The sequence below is a fragment of the Ctenopharyngodon idella genome, chromosome 22 (genome assembly GCF_019924925.1).
Source record: "Ctenopharyngodon idella isolate HZGC_01 chromosome 22, HZGC01, whole genome shotgun sequence".
In the NCBI taxonomy this organism is placed as follows: Eukaryota; Metazoa; Chordata; class Actinopteri; order Cypriniformes; family Xenocyprididae; genus Ctenopharyngodon; species Ctenopharyngodon idella.
In genome coordinates this window covers 3,478,051-3,490,786 of record NC_067241.1, presented here as the reverse complement: position 1 = coordinate 3,490,786, position 12,736 = coordinate 3,478,051, and the positions used below count along the sequence as shown (strand labels likewise).

The following is a 12,736-nucleotide window of genomic DNA, read 5'->3' as shown; positions in this document are numbered from 1 at the left end:
CACTTTTGTACTGATAAAGCACACTGAAAATATGGCCTCTGCATATTTGTGTCTCTCCTCCCATGAGATCTGTACAGTCTCAGAATAATAGGCTCAAGAACTTGCCATGGTTAAAGAGAGTTTCCACGTCTACATTAGGTGTGTATCATCAACAGTCAATGTTTTCTTTGGAGCCTCTGAGTCCTCCAGTGTGGCCCATAACCCAAGAGCACAACCAACGTCCAGATATTTTTAAAGCTGACTTCCTTCACTGTATGATGTGGCCTTTAACCCTCCCTGTCCACTAATAGCGTCTGTTTAATTACATCAGCAGCAAAGGAAGCATCATACCCCTTGGTAAGAATTAGTTCCATCTTTCTGTCAAACATCACATAATGTTTTATCTTAAAACACATCTTGATACGGCATGACAATTTCAGCTATAAAGGAATGACTGCAGGAGATATGATATTTGCTCAAGTCGTAAAATACATTAAGCGAAGCATGCAACTTCTATGAGGAAACCTGCGTGAATGCTACGGCCCAGACTGCTGCGATTGCCAAACTTCCATCTGAAATAATTAAACACAGTTGCATGAAATAAAATCTCATAAAGTTGTTTTACAAAAGAAAGACAACACAGCTTCAAAGCTAGCTCAGATATTGGAGACAGAGCACAGCTGAACATATTCCACAGCAGTGAAGAGGAATTCATCGAGAATAGCTTTAACAAGAAGCTATTTCACCCTAATTCACAACTTTCCATTGTAAATGACAGTAAAACTGACCTCAGGAGAAGGGGGGAGGGGGTGGGGGGAGACTTTAAACACTCTACTCCAAGTCTATTGCCACTGTCTATGCTGTGGTCAGACAGAAGAGCCAAATCCAGGGCTACTCCAGAACACTCCAATCTCTTTAGCAGGAGCCGCTGCTTTGTCGGGCGTTTCTTGTCCCATTTAGTCCTTTTATGAGAGAAAGGGGAGCTGATGTGACTGAGTGGCTCTCCCACAGGGTATTTTAAAGAAGGGTGAGTGTTGGACTAGCCTTAGCAGGTGGACAGAAAGAGAGAGAAGGAGTGATGCATGACGGCTTACAGGGGACTATCAGAGAGTCCCAGCAGGAGGAAGGGGAACCTCTGGGTTTCATATGCATTTCAGACCCCTTAAGATCTCATTGTTTGGCCCTGAATGTGTGAAAAGTGGGATTGTGAATTTGTTTAAGTGTCTTCTTTCTCAAATCCTTCTTGAAAACGTAAGCGTGCAACATTTTTTGCAATTTTGAAAGTTGTGTTGAAAGGAAAGTTGGACATTTCAGTCTGTTCCTCGTACAAAGTTATCACATGCCTTGAAATATATAGTTGCGTGGGCTACTTTTTTGCGCTTTTAGAATCTTGACAGCCCTTGCTTTCATTGTATGGAAAAATAACAGCATGAATACAGTGAAAAATATCTACTTTTCTGTTTCACAGAAGAAAGTGATGCAATGACCATGGCACTTTTTTCAGTTTAAACTCTGGAAAAACACATCTGCGAATCTTGAAGGACTTCCTCTCCAATTTCACTTCCACTCTCCTTTGCTTAATATTGTTTTGCGTGGCCCCTCCGCACGATTATTCACCTGGCCCACCCAGACAGCTTGGACAGAGAAGTGGTCCTGAGTGGGACTAGTTGAATAAGCGTAATCCTTTTGATGTTGTTACAGCCTTCAAAACTTCAGTTGACTATGTGGCCATTCCACCCCACTTTGGCCTCCTCACATTTAAACAGTCGTGAAATTCCCCAGAGCAAACTGTTAAGCTGAGGAGTGACAGGAGCTGATAGATTGGGTTTCTTCACTGAGTCCAGTAAGGTTGAGATACAGAAAGTGTGCAATTCCAAAGTCCAGCTGAAGAATTCACACAGAGTTTATTTCACAGCCTAAGTTTCAAGTCTAACAGATACCTTCATCAAAGAGGGCACCGCAGACATCAACACTACTTCTGTGTGAAACAACACTTGATTAATTTTGTTCCATCGGCAGCTCTTCTCCTACAAGAGAGGAAGCCCTTGCTTCTATTATAACACAGTATTTTGATTTTGAGCAAGTGAAAGGAAATGTGGCACTTGTACAAGAGTTAGGGATAAAATTGTGTCTTTATCCACTTAGTTTGTTATGATTGCAAAGGTCAGAGCATTTACATGGATGGGCGTCCATCTCAAATCGGGCCAAGATAGAGGCCAAGTCACTTTATTAACTTCATTCTCAGTTCTTCACGTCATCACCATTGTGTCTAGTCCTCCACAGCAATTTGGTCTCACATTAAGATTTTGCCCGCATGTCGAGAGATTTGCAGACTACCCCAGCCCCCCTTAAGCACCAGCTTTCAGGACATTCAGTTGTGCCAGCTTCTCTAATCACTCTTGACCCTTTCCATTCAGATCACACTCCTTTGGTGAGCTGAGAGGGGATTAGAGACCTTCCGGATCATTCAGCTCCAGAATACATGTGCATTTATTTCACAATCTTAGAAAAAGGACCATGGGCAGTTGAGGAGGAGGGGGGTGGTGGGGGGCAGGGGGGGTTGCACAGTCCCAGCAGGAGGGTGTCTCTGCAATAGAGGCAGTCAGGCAGGCAAACTCATATTACTTTTACTCCAACAGGGTGCCATGGCTGATGCCAGAGATGGTGTCCAATCTTAAAATGTTTCTGGGCCGGAAAAATTGCCTCAGCACAAGCCCCTTAGGGACAGCTCACCCAAAAATGAAAATTCGGTCATAATATACTCACCTGTCATGAAGTTTGTTCACATGACATACAAGAACCAATGAGGTTGGATGTTAGTAAATGTTTGAGGTGCTGGTCTCTAACCAGGGCTTGTTAACGTCAGTGACCATGGGGCAGGATACTGTCTTTACCACATAAAACAAAAATAACTTAGTCAGGCTGTGATGGCACAAATTCTGCAGTTCCCTATGCTTGTTTGTTCCAAGCAGATGTATCTTTGAAATGTAACTTTGTGATTACAGCACACAAAATGCATCTATTCCAGCTTTTCTTCTTTTGCTTTAATATTTGACTTATTTCTGTGTATCTATAGTTTTGGGACAAATGAGCAATATCTGAGTATCTGAGACTCGGCGAATGGAGAAGGAATCATTGGTATATATAACGTGGCAACCTTGAGGAGCCCATAATGATGATGCTGGGGAAAAAAAAAAGCCTTCTGGGTAATGAATAAAGCAGCATGGTGATGCAATAGCCACAGTATACTACAGACAGAGAGAAGCACGCTTTAGAGCCATTTAAGCACAGCTGTTGATAGACCAACCAGACGGTAATAATATAGTAGAGCCTGCGTTCTGCTGTTCTTTTCCATTTGGGATTTTTTCACTTTCAAGTTTCCCTAAAGGTCAATTTCTTTAGGAGTAACACCAAATCTCATTGAACAACCTGTCACAATTTTTTTTTCTCCTAAAAGTCTGGCCCAAATTCAAAAATCTCTATGGGAGCATATATGATTGACAGCATTCCTGGCTAATGACAGCATTTACATCACTCAATCCCCTTGTCTCACAAGTCAGGACATGTTCTAGACAAAATGGGGGGGTTGTCAAGCTTCATCCACACGAAGCATTAGCCTCCCACTAGTCTTTGCTGAGCGACAACCTTCAGCCTATGTGGAGGAGTGGTTGGTTTGTAAGGGTCACTTGACTCCTTTCCAGAATTCACCTGAGATCGTGGGAGAGATGTCAGAGGAGTCATGCCTCAGGGCATGATGCGGGGTCAACACCACTGTATCAGCAACATGCCAGCACAGCTAAACGCTCTGAGAGAGGATGGGAAAACAAACCGGAGAAAGAGACAAAGGAATCTGCATTTTACTGCATTTGAGGGGGTGAGGTTGATGAACCACTATTCTATTCTGAAGTACTAATTGATATTTGATTAGCTCTGCTTCAAAAACTAGTTTCACTGCCTATATAGGCAGCATTCTAACCCCCATGGAACCTCATTAGTGACTGATTTAGGATACTCTACATCAGCAGCAACTAAAAAACACCATTTTAATTGAAGGAGGGACTTTGACATGTGGATAATCACCTAGCAATAACCCAAAACACCCTATCAACTACCCAGAACACCTTAGATCAGGGATGGACAACTTCGGTGCTGGAGGGTCGCTATCCTGCAGAGTTTAGCTCCAACCCTAATAAAACACACCTGCATGGAGCTTTCTAGTAACCCTGAAGACATTAATTAGCTTGATCAAGTGCGTTTCATTAGGGTTAGAGCTAAACTTTGCAGGACAGCGACACTCCAGAACCAAAGTTGCCCATCCCTGCCTTAGATACTCCAAAGCAATGTGCTAACAACCACTTAGATTAACTTAGCAACCACACTGCAATGCCCTGGCAACCACCCATATTTCCGTAGCACAGTGGTTCTTGACCTTTTTTGACTCCAAGGACCCCCATTGTCCAGAACAATATTCAAAGGCCCATTAGGCCTAGTTTTGTTTTCAAATCTTATGGACACTTTGTTTTCTCTTTTCAACCAATATAACAATTAAGACTCCTTTCCAGAATTCTTCTGAGATGGTGGGAGAGATGTCAGAGGAGTCGTGCCTCAGGGCATGATGTGAGGTCAACACCACTGTAACAGCAATTTGCCAGCACAGCTAAATGCTCTGGGAGAGGACGGGAAAACAAACCAGTGAAAGAGACAAGGAAATCTGCATTTTACTTCATTTGAGGGACAGTAGGAGATGAAACCACTAGATTCATACAGCATAAGTGTTTCTGAAGTACTCATCATGAAGAAAAGACAGCTATTTTATTAATAGCTATTTTTAAAAGCTATTTTATTAGCTTCAAAAACTAGCTTTGCTGCCTACATAGGCAGCATCCTAACCACCATGGAACCTCATTAGTGACTGATTTGGGACACTCCACATTGGCAGCAACTCCACAAAAATAGTGCTTTTTATGATAAATTCAACTCAGAATTGTTTGCAATAAAAAAAGAGTTTGCTGTTAGTATGTTGCTAAGCTAATGGGACAATACCTGTATAATAATAAATATTTGCCGAAAGAATCAATTTTTAATTACACTAATCAATTTATTATTTTTTAAAATCAATTCTTTACAGTATAGATTTGGATTGTACGTTTATATCGCCATCTTGGACTTATTTTTGCTATGCATTATAGGATTGCCTATACCATAAAAGATTCACACTGCCTTACAATTTGGTTAAAAAAAAAAGGTATCTCAAAAGAAAGTACAATTAAGATGCCTAGCTTCTGGAACAGCCTTTGCATCAGGAGCATGACTATGATGTGAGAATGCTAACTCGGTAGGCAGCTCACTAGGTTTTGGGACAAAGCGGTACAATGGGAAAATGTGACTGAGCAGCACCACCCTGTGAAATCATCATATAGTAGCGAAAAGGGTTGATGGAAACCAACAGAAAAGGGGACAGTGGGACAAAGAGAAATACAGAGGTGGAAGCAGACAGCGCAGATATAATATTATGACATGCCGACTGGGTCTGAACAATAGCCAGAGACACACGGCTCACAGGTCAACTCCTCGACACAGATAAGAGCTTTGTTTGACTGCTCGTCACCACCTCTCCTCGCTCTCATCTGTCACTCCCAAACCAGAGACTGACTATTTCTCAAGCCAGTGGACAAGGCACAATAAAAAAGAAAAGCAATTGTGCTTTTCCATAGTGTCTAGACAATGGTTTTCGAAATGTATGGTATTTGAAATTCATTACTGGTTTTTATTACTAAGGCAAGCTTTGCTGTTAGCCTACTAATGCTAATTGGGGTTAGCACAATAATACAAGTTATGTCCAAGGGTTAGTACATAACATTGTATGAATAAATGAATTTATAGAAAATCAGATTTTTAAAAAGTTTAAAGGGGGATAGTGGATAGCCACCTAGCAATCACCCAGAACACCCTAGCAAACACCCAGGACATCCTAGAAACTCCACAGCAACATGCTAACAATCACTTAGATCAAGAGGCGCACTAGCGACTGACACTAGGGGCTGCGGTCTTTAGCGTCCTTGTTAGCGCACCCACATCCCATTCCAGAAATGTCGGTTTGAAATGTGCATGGAGCAGTTTGAGAAGAACCGGAGGGGTTACATTAGCATCATGTTGACACGCATGACAACAGTCAAATGATGTGGCCAGATGGGGTATTTTGCTCAAGGGCTCCAGACAAAGGAAAGAAGGCAGAGAATCCACTCCAATCCCTTTCCACTGTAAATATTCAAGCTCTAGAACACGCGAAAGGGAATTCAATACTCACGTGGGAGTTCAACATCTGAAACATCCGAATTGCGTGCCCTGAAAGTCGCGTTTCTGACAAGTAAATACAAATTCACACAAAAATTAGTGAGTAGCTTAGTGAGTAGCTTAAACATAGTCCGATAGTCGGTTATGTCTTCAGTTGAAAAAGAAGACGCATGATCCGTGCGTGCAGTCACTCTTAAAGTGACAACATCCTAATAATCCTGCTGCTTTCTGTATTTTTAATGTTAAACAAACAACAAAGAGAGGAAAAAAAAAATCACTCACTTCGCTTGAACTTTAAAAAGGATATGAAGACTACGCAGTGTTATTTATTTGATTAGACTACTTTATTAAATTTCTGTACCTGCAAACTACTGTTAGACCTGCCTGAAAAGCACTGTATCTTTTGTATCTTTGTTGTATTATATTTATTTGTGCTATTGCTCGTAATTTGATTATTTCTTTTTTATTACTGACTGTTTACTTGTCTTTACAAATATAGGCTATTAAAATTATATTAGTTAAGCAAGTAGTTTTAGCCGTGGTATTGAAATTGGAATAGAGGATTGTGAACTTTCACTAGCATCTAAAGTATTGGGCATGTCATAAAAAATATCATATTGGTGGAAAAAGTGCACATAGTACACATAGTCCACAACTGGATATTTGCATCCTTGCAGGAGAAAATCTCCTCAGAGATATTGGAAGAGGAAGAGCAAGAAATCTACATAGCGCTTTTGGTTTAAAAGGTTTATTTGAATAGAGATGCTCCGCTGAGCTAGAACACCATCAGGGCATTCTGAAGCCACTAATGACAAAAGCATTCACAGCATGAGGAGTTTTAGTCTGGAAAACCAAGTCCGGATATTTGCTGTGGCTTCCGAGGTGGCGAGAAAAGTTGGAATAAAGAGGAAAAAAGTGCCGGGTTTGGTGAACAACGTCTGTAAAGTGTGTTTAAAAGTATTTTTGTTTCCACGACAAGTGGCAAAATGACTGATGTAAAATCTTTTGCAAATAATAAGTTCCAACTTTGCTGGAATATCTACATAGTGATGACAGATACTTCAATATGAATACAGCAGATGGGAGGAATATCAAACTTTCCAATATTACGTTTTCTGATACATAGCCAAAACCACAATCAAATGATAATGCAGTGTCACTGCTGGAAGACTGACATGTGGATTAATTGGAGAATTAATTAGCTTTTCTGTCTTCAGAGAAAACAAATGACTGTAAGAACTGCTGAAAATAGGCCAAAATGTTAATAATTAATTCATAAATATGTTGTTAATGAGTAAAATTTATGTATTAAATACTGTGTTATCTTAACAAAAGCTGTACTTGATATTTTCCCCAGTGTTGACAAAAAGCAGAAGCACAGCTTTTTAGTAAAACAATAGACGACGATAGTAAATGTGCCATATTATATGGCACATTTACTATCATCACTGGATCTGGTTCCTGGTCTTTGTTATTTTTGCTCTCAAAAAGCAGTATAGAAATTTTCATTAAATTTTCATGGGTTTCAAAGTGATTTCCCTCTCACTTGAACACAACATCATAATGACAGGAAAGAGAATTGATTTCACGGTGACACGAGCAAAGCAGTCGAGACCCCTGGGCAGGTACACAAAGACTGTCTGAGCGGAGCAGAATAAAAACAAAGGTCATTTCAGTCACAGGGTATAAATAAAAGAAAATAATTTAGTTTTTTTTTTTTTTTTTTTAAACAACTGAATTTGAATTCAATTAAATTTAAATTTAAATTATTGAATTTAATTAAAAATAATTAAAAAATAAAATAATTTTAAAAACAAACTACCATTCAAAAGTTCAGGATCAGTAAGAACATAGGAGACTTTCACGTTCATTTTTAAAAATCTTACTGACTCCAATCCTTTGAATGGTGGCCTCTATATATATGTATATATATATATATATATATATATATATATATATATATCACACGTAAATGAGATATAAATGTATTTTATTATTATAACAATTGACACATTTTCTAAAAGTGTTTTTTATATAATTGGTTGCCTTTTTTCAGCCAAATACACAATATTTTGGCATAAATGTACATATTACAGAAGTATGCACTCAATAAGATAAGTAAAACATCGAAATTTAGAGCACAGATTTTGTAAATTACACAAATTTAACAGGCTCATGTGTATTTTCCTCCAGCACACCCACAAACGTCCCCTCCACATCTCCACAGGGGTAAAGAGCACTGGCTAAAGAGGGCACGCGACAGACAAAAGCTCTCTAAGCTTATGATCACTTTGATGACAACAATGAAGCTATTCTCCTGCAGACCGCTACCCCCTGCCCATCTCACGCCGTTTAGTGTTAAATTAGTGTGTGCTCATCCTATGTCTGTGGGACAGTTGTTGCCATGGAAAATGTGTGTCCTTCCCAGTGCCCCCGGGAACCAGTGTCCATTCTGTTTTGATTGGTGATGGCGTGGGAGAGAGGAGATAAGGTTTGTCACCCACTGAACCACCTTCAGCTTTACCTCCATAAAACGTTCACCACTGGCCTCATAACAACAGAGAACTTTTACTTTTCTGTAACGCTATTGTATTGTAATTTCCATCAGGGAGCAGTATGAAGAAAGAACTGGATAAAAGAACTTAATAATTTTGTGATTTTTGCCTATTTTGCTTCCATAAGATGTCTTCTTTCAGACTAGTGGAAAGAAAACATTCAAGATACACATTTTATTGCACTTTATCCATTTGCGTCTGTAGCACTTTCATACACCAACCTTTACAGGTTTTTTGCTATCTACACTCACCAACCACTTTATTAGGCACACCTGTTCAACTGCTTGTTAACCCAAATATCTAATCAGCCAATCACATGGCAGCAACTCAATTCATTTAGGCATGTAGACTATCTGCTTAAGTTCAAACTGAGCATCAGAATGGTGAAGAAAGGTGATTTAAGTGACTTAAACGTATCATGGTTGTTGGTGCGAGACGGGCTGGTCTGAATATTTCAGAAACTGCTGATCTACTGGGATTTTCACTCACAACCATCTCTAGGGTTTACAGAGAATGGTCCAAAAAAGAGAAAATATCCTGTGAGCGGCAGTTCTATGGGTGAAAACAGCAAACTGAGGCTACAATTAACACAGGACACCAAAACTGGACAATAGAAGATTGGAAAAATGTTGAGTCTGGATTTCTGCTGTGACATTCAGATGGAGGATCAGAATTTGCATAAAGCACATGAAAGCATGGATTATCCTGCCTTGTATCATCATTCAGGCTGCTGCTGGTGTAATGGGGTGGAGGATATATTTTTTTTTGGCACACTTTGAGCCCCTAAGTACCAATTGAGCATTGTTTAAACACCAGAATCTACCTGAGTATTGTTGCTGACCATGTCCATCTCTTTATGACCACAGTGTGCCATCTACTTCCAGCAGGATAACGCACTGTCACAAAGCTTAAATCATGTCAAACTGGTTTCTTGAACATGACGATGAGTTCACTAATGACCTCCAGCACCTTAAAGAAGAATCTGAAAGCAAAAGGCGGTCCAACCCGGTACTAGCAAGGTGAGTGTATATTCTGAAGGATTTATAGAGGGGTTTGTTCATATATCATTTGATATATGATTGTTTTATATAACTTTTTTTCATAGAAAACATGGTGATGTTGTACAGTACTTCCTGATTTATGGAGTTATAAAAAGAGAATCCCCTTGGTAAAAACCTTTAACTCTAATATGTCACCTAAATGAACCATGAATTTTGAACCTGGATTTATCCAATGTTTAGTTTTCTGTTCTGAAAATTCTGTTCTATGCAAATTAGTGCATATTTAATGAAATAATGCCTAATTTACATATTTAAAAATAACATTTCAGAAACTTGTAGTACAAAACAATTGTCTTAAAGGGGACCTATTATGTAAAATTCACTTTTGCATGGTGTTTGGACATAAATGTGTGTTGGCAGTGTGTGTACACAACCACCCTATAATGATAAAAATCCACCCACTCTTTTTTTTTTTTTTAATCCCCATAAATCATAAGCAGTTTCTCAGAACAAGCCGTTTCCAGATCCCTGGCAATGTGACGTCACATTAGCCACAGGCCCCGCCCACAAATGTTGACAGACACTGCCGTTTTAACATAGAACCGCCCTGAGCGCGTTCACAGCGAGTTGTACAGTCCGCCATTACTGCACTGATGAGAATGTCTCCCAAATATTTTAGGTGTTCTGTAGCTGGATGGATTGATCCACATAGCTCTCTCCATTTACTCCCAAAATCTGAGCTGCTGAAGACGAGGTGGATTCATTTTGTTTTTGAAGAAATTTCTCCCTCAACTCTACCGAAATTTGTTTATGTCTGCGCGAATCATTACACACCGGACTGCTTTGTGAACGAATGTCAATACAAAGGGACAATACAAAACATACAGTCTCCAGAGTGATACTGGATATGGCAGAAATGAAGGTGAGAGCACTTTATTACAGTTCATCGGAGTTGATTTACGGATATAAAGTTTACCAGTTTATTAAGCACCACCCGAAAAGGCATAAGGTCTTTATATATTTGTTTACTGTTAGTTGTAACGAGTGTTTCTGTGTACTTTGCTGTGTATGTTGATGATAATGCAAGGGAGAGAGAGAGAGAGATTATGGATAACATTTTAATGCACACTTGCACTGTGTTTTAAGCTCTTACAGTGATTTTCTAGAGAGAAAACGGTCGCTTAATATTTTGTGTGAAGTACAATAAACATTATAAAACTCATCAGTAAACATGCTTGTACTAATATAGTGGATAAAAACAAGACGACAATAAGTTATAACCGTAATTAAACTAAACTATACCTGTTCTATCTCCATGCAGCATATATTCGCAGTTTCTGACATTATAGTGCATCCTGACTGAATCCTGACAGGGGAGAACAAGCTCTTGAAGCTCCGCCCTCTTAAGCCGATCGCATCAGCTCATTTGCATTTAAAGGGCACACACTGAAATGCCACGTTTTTGCTCAACCCCAAAAAGTGGCAATTTTAACATGCTAATAAAAATTATCTGTGGGGTATTTTGAGCTAAAACTTCACATACACACTCTGACCTCAGAGACTTATTTTACATCTTGTAAAAGGGGGCATAATAGGTTCCCTTTAATGTGCTGTGACTAAACAGCCTGATGATATCTATTTGATAAAATTTTACCCTATTGACATGTGGTGACTTGCTTTAATTGTTCAAAATAAAAATAAAAATCAGTATGCATACTACCATGCATCCATCACATGTACGCGTTTATTTCGGGTTCATGCATTAATAATCAAGTGTTTGCACGCTGTGGTGTATTATTAATATTCAGGAGTGAATTCTCCCAGACGACAGAGCAGTGCTGGAAAATGAGCTGAAGTCAGAAACGTGCAGGTTACACCCAGAAAACACACACAAACACACCACAGCTGACTGCTGCATGACCCCCAGAGACTGTCCTGCAGTATCAGAGGTCCCGCGCTGCGTCGGGGCAGAAACACACACACAGGGTGGAGGTACATTATGCGTGCTGGCTCAAATTAGCAGCTCATGTCTGATCGTCGCATTGAGTCAGGGAAACCTTGACTGATTCCAGCTGTTGAAATGACCTCATACCCACCGGCTCTAAGATAGCACAGGACCTAATGACTCATCCCGGTTACGCCTTTTCACTAACAACCCCAATTACCCCCCACGGCTAACAGCTCCCACTCACTAAATTAACTCTGACAATGGCACATTACAATCAAAATCACCAGCGAACAACATCAGAATGCCATCATTAGACCTCAATTAACCTCTGGACGGGAAACATGTTGAAACACAGCAGAGATTCAAATGTCATTTGTGAACGAATCAACTGATTCAAAAAGAATGAAAAACATAAATCACCAGATAAAGTCAGTGACAACTAAACCTCTGAGGAAAATGGAAGTGGTGCTTACCTGTGGAAAACTATACATCTTGATGCTAGGATTTTATGACAATGACAATATATTTTTATTGCTTATATATAAAAGCAATAAGAAGATATAAAGTCTGTGCAGTTGTGACATTATGCCAAGTGCACTTACACATGTTGTCCTGTAGAGGGAGTAGGAGGCAAGTTAAAAGAGACTGACCTTTATAAAGCCTTTGACTGGGCTGTGACCTCATTATTAACCACAAAGCCGAGCTTATTCATCCATTTCCACAGCATCACTACAGGACTACAGGCTGATGAGCTTCTCTTCTTGAACTCTTTGAGAAAACGAGGCTAGGATGTATGACACCCACAGACAAGACTCGGAGCCAATAGTACTGTGAATATCCTTGTTTGTCTTCATGCATATTCTTCACACAGATGAACAGCCTCCACATTACCACAACAACAGCATCACTGTTGATATGTTTGGGCCTAAATCAGATCTTCCACTACAGATGCATGAACT

At 39.7% G+C, this 12,736-nt stretch overlaps 1 protein-coding gene across 11 annotated transcripts in view; it reads right to left on the bottom strand.

The window, feature by feature from the left end:
* nav1a (neuron navigator 1a) overlaps nt 1-12,736 on the bottom strand; it is a 263,139-nt gene that overhangs the window by 64,253 nt on the left and 186,150 nt on the right. The window lies entirely within an intron of this gene.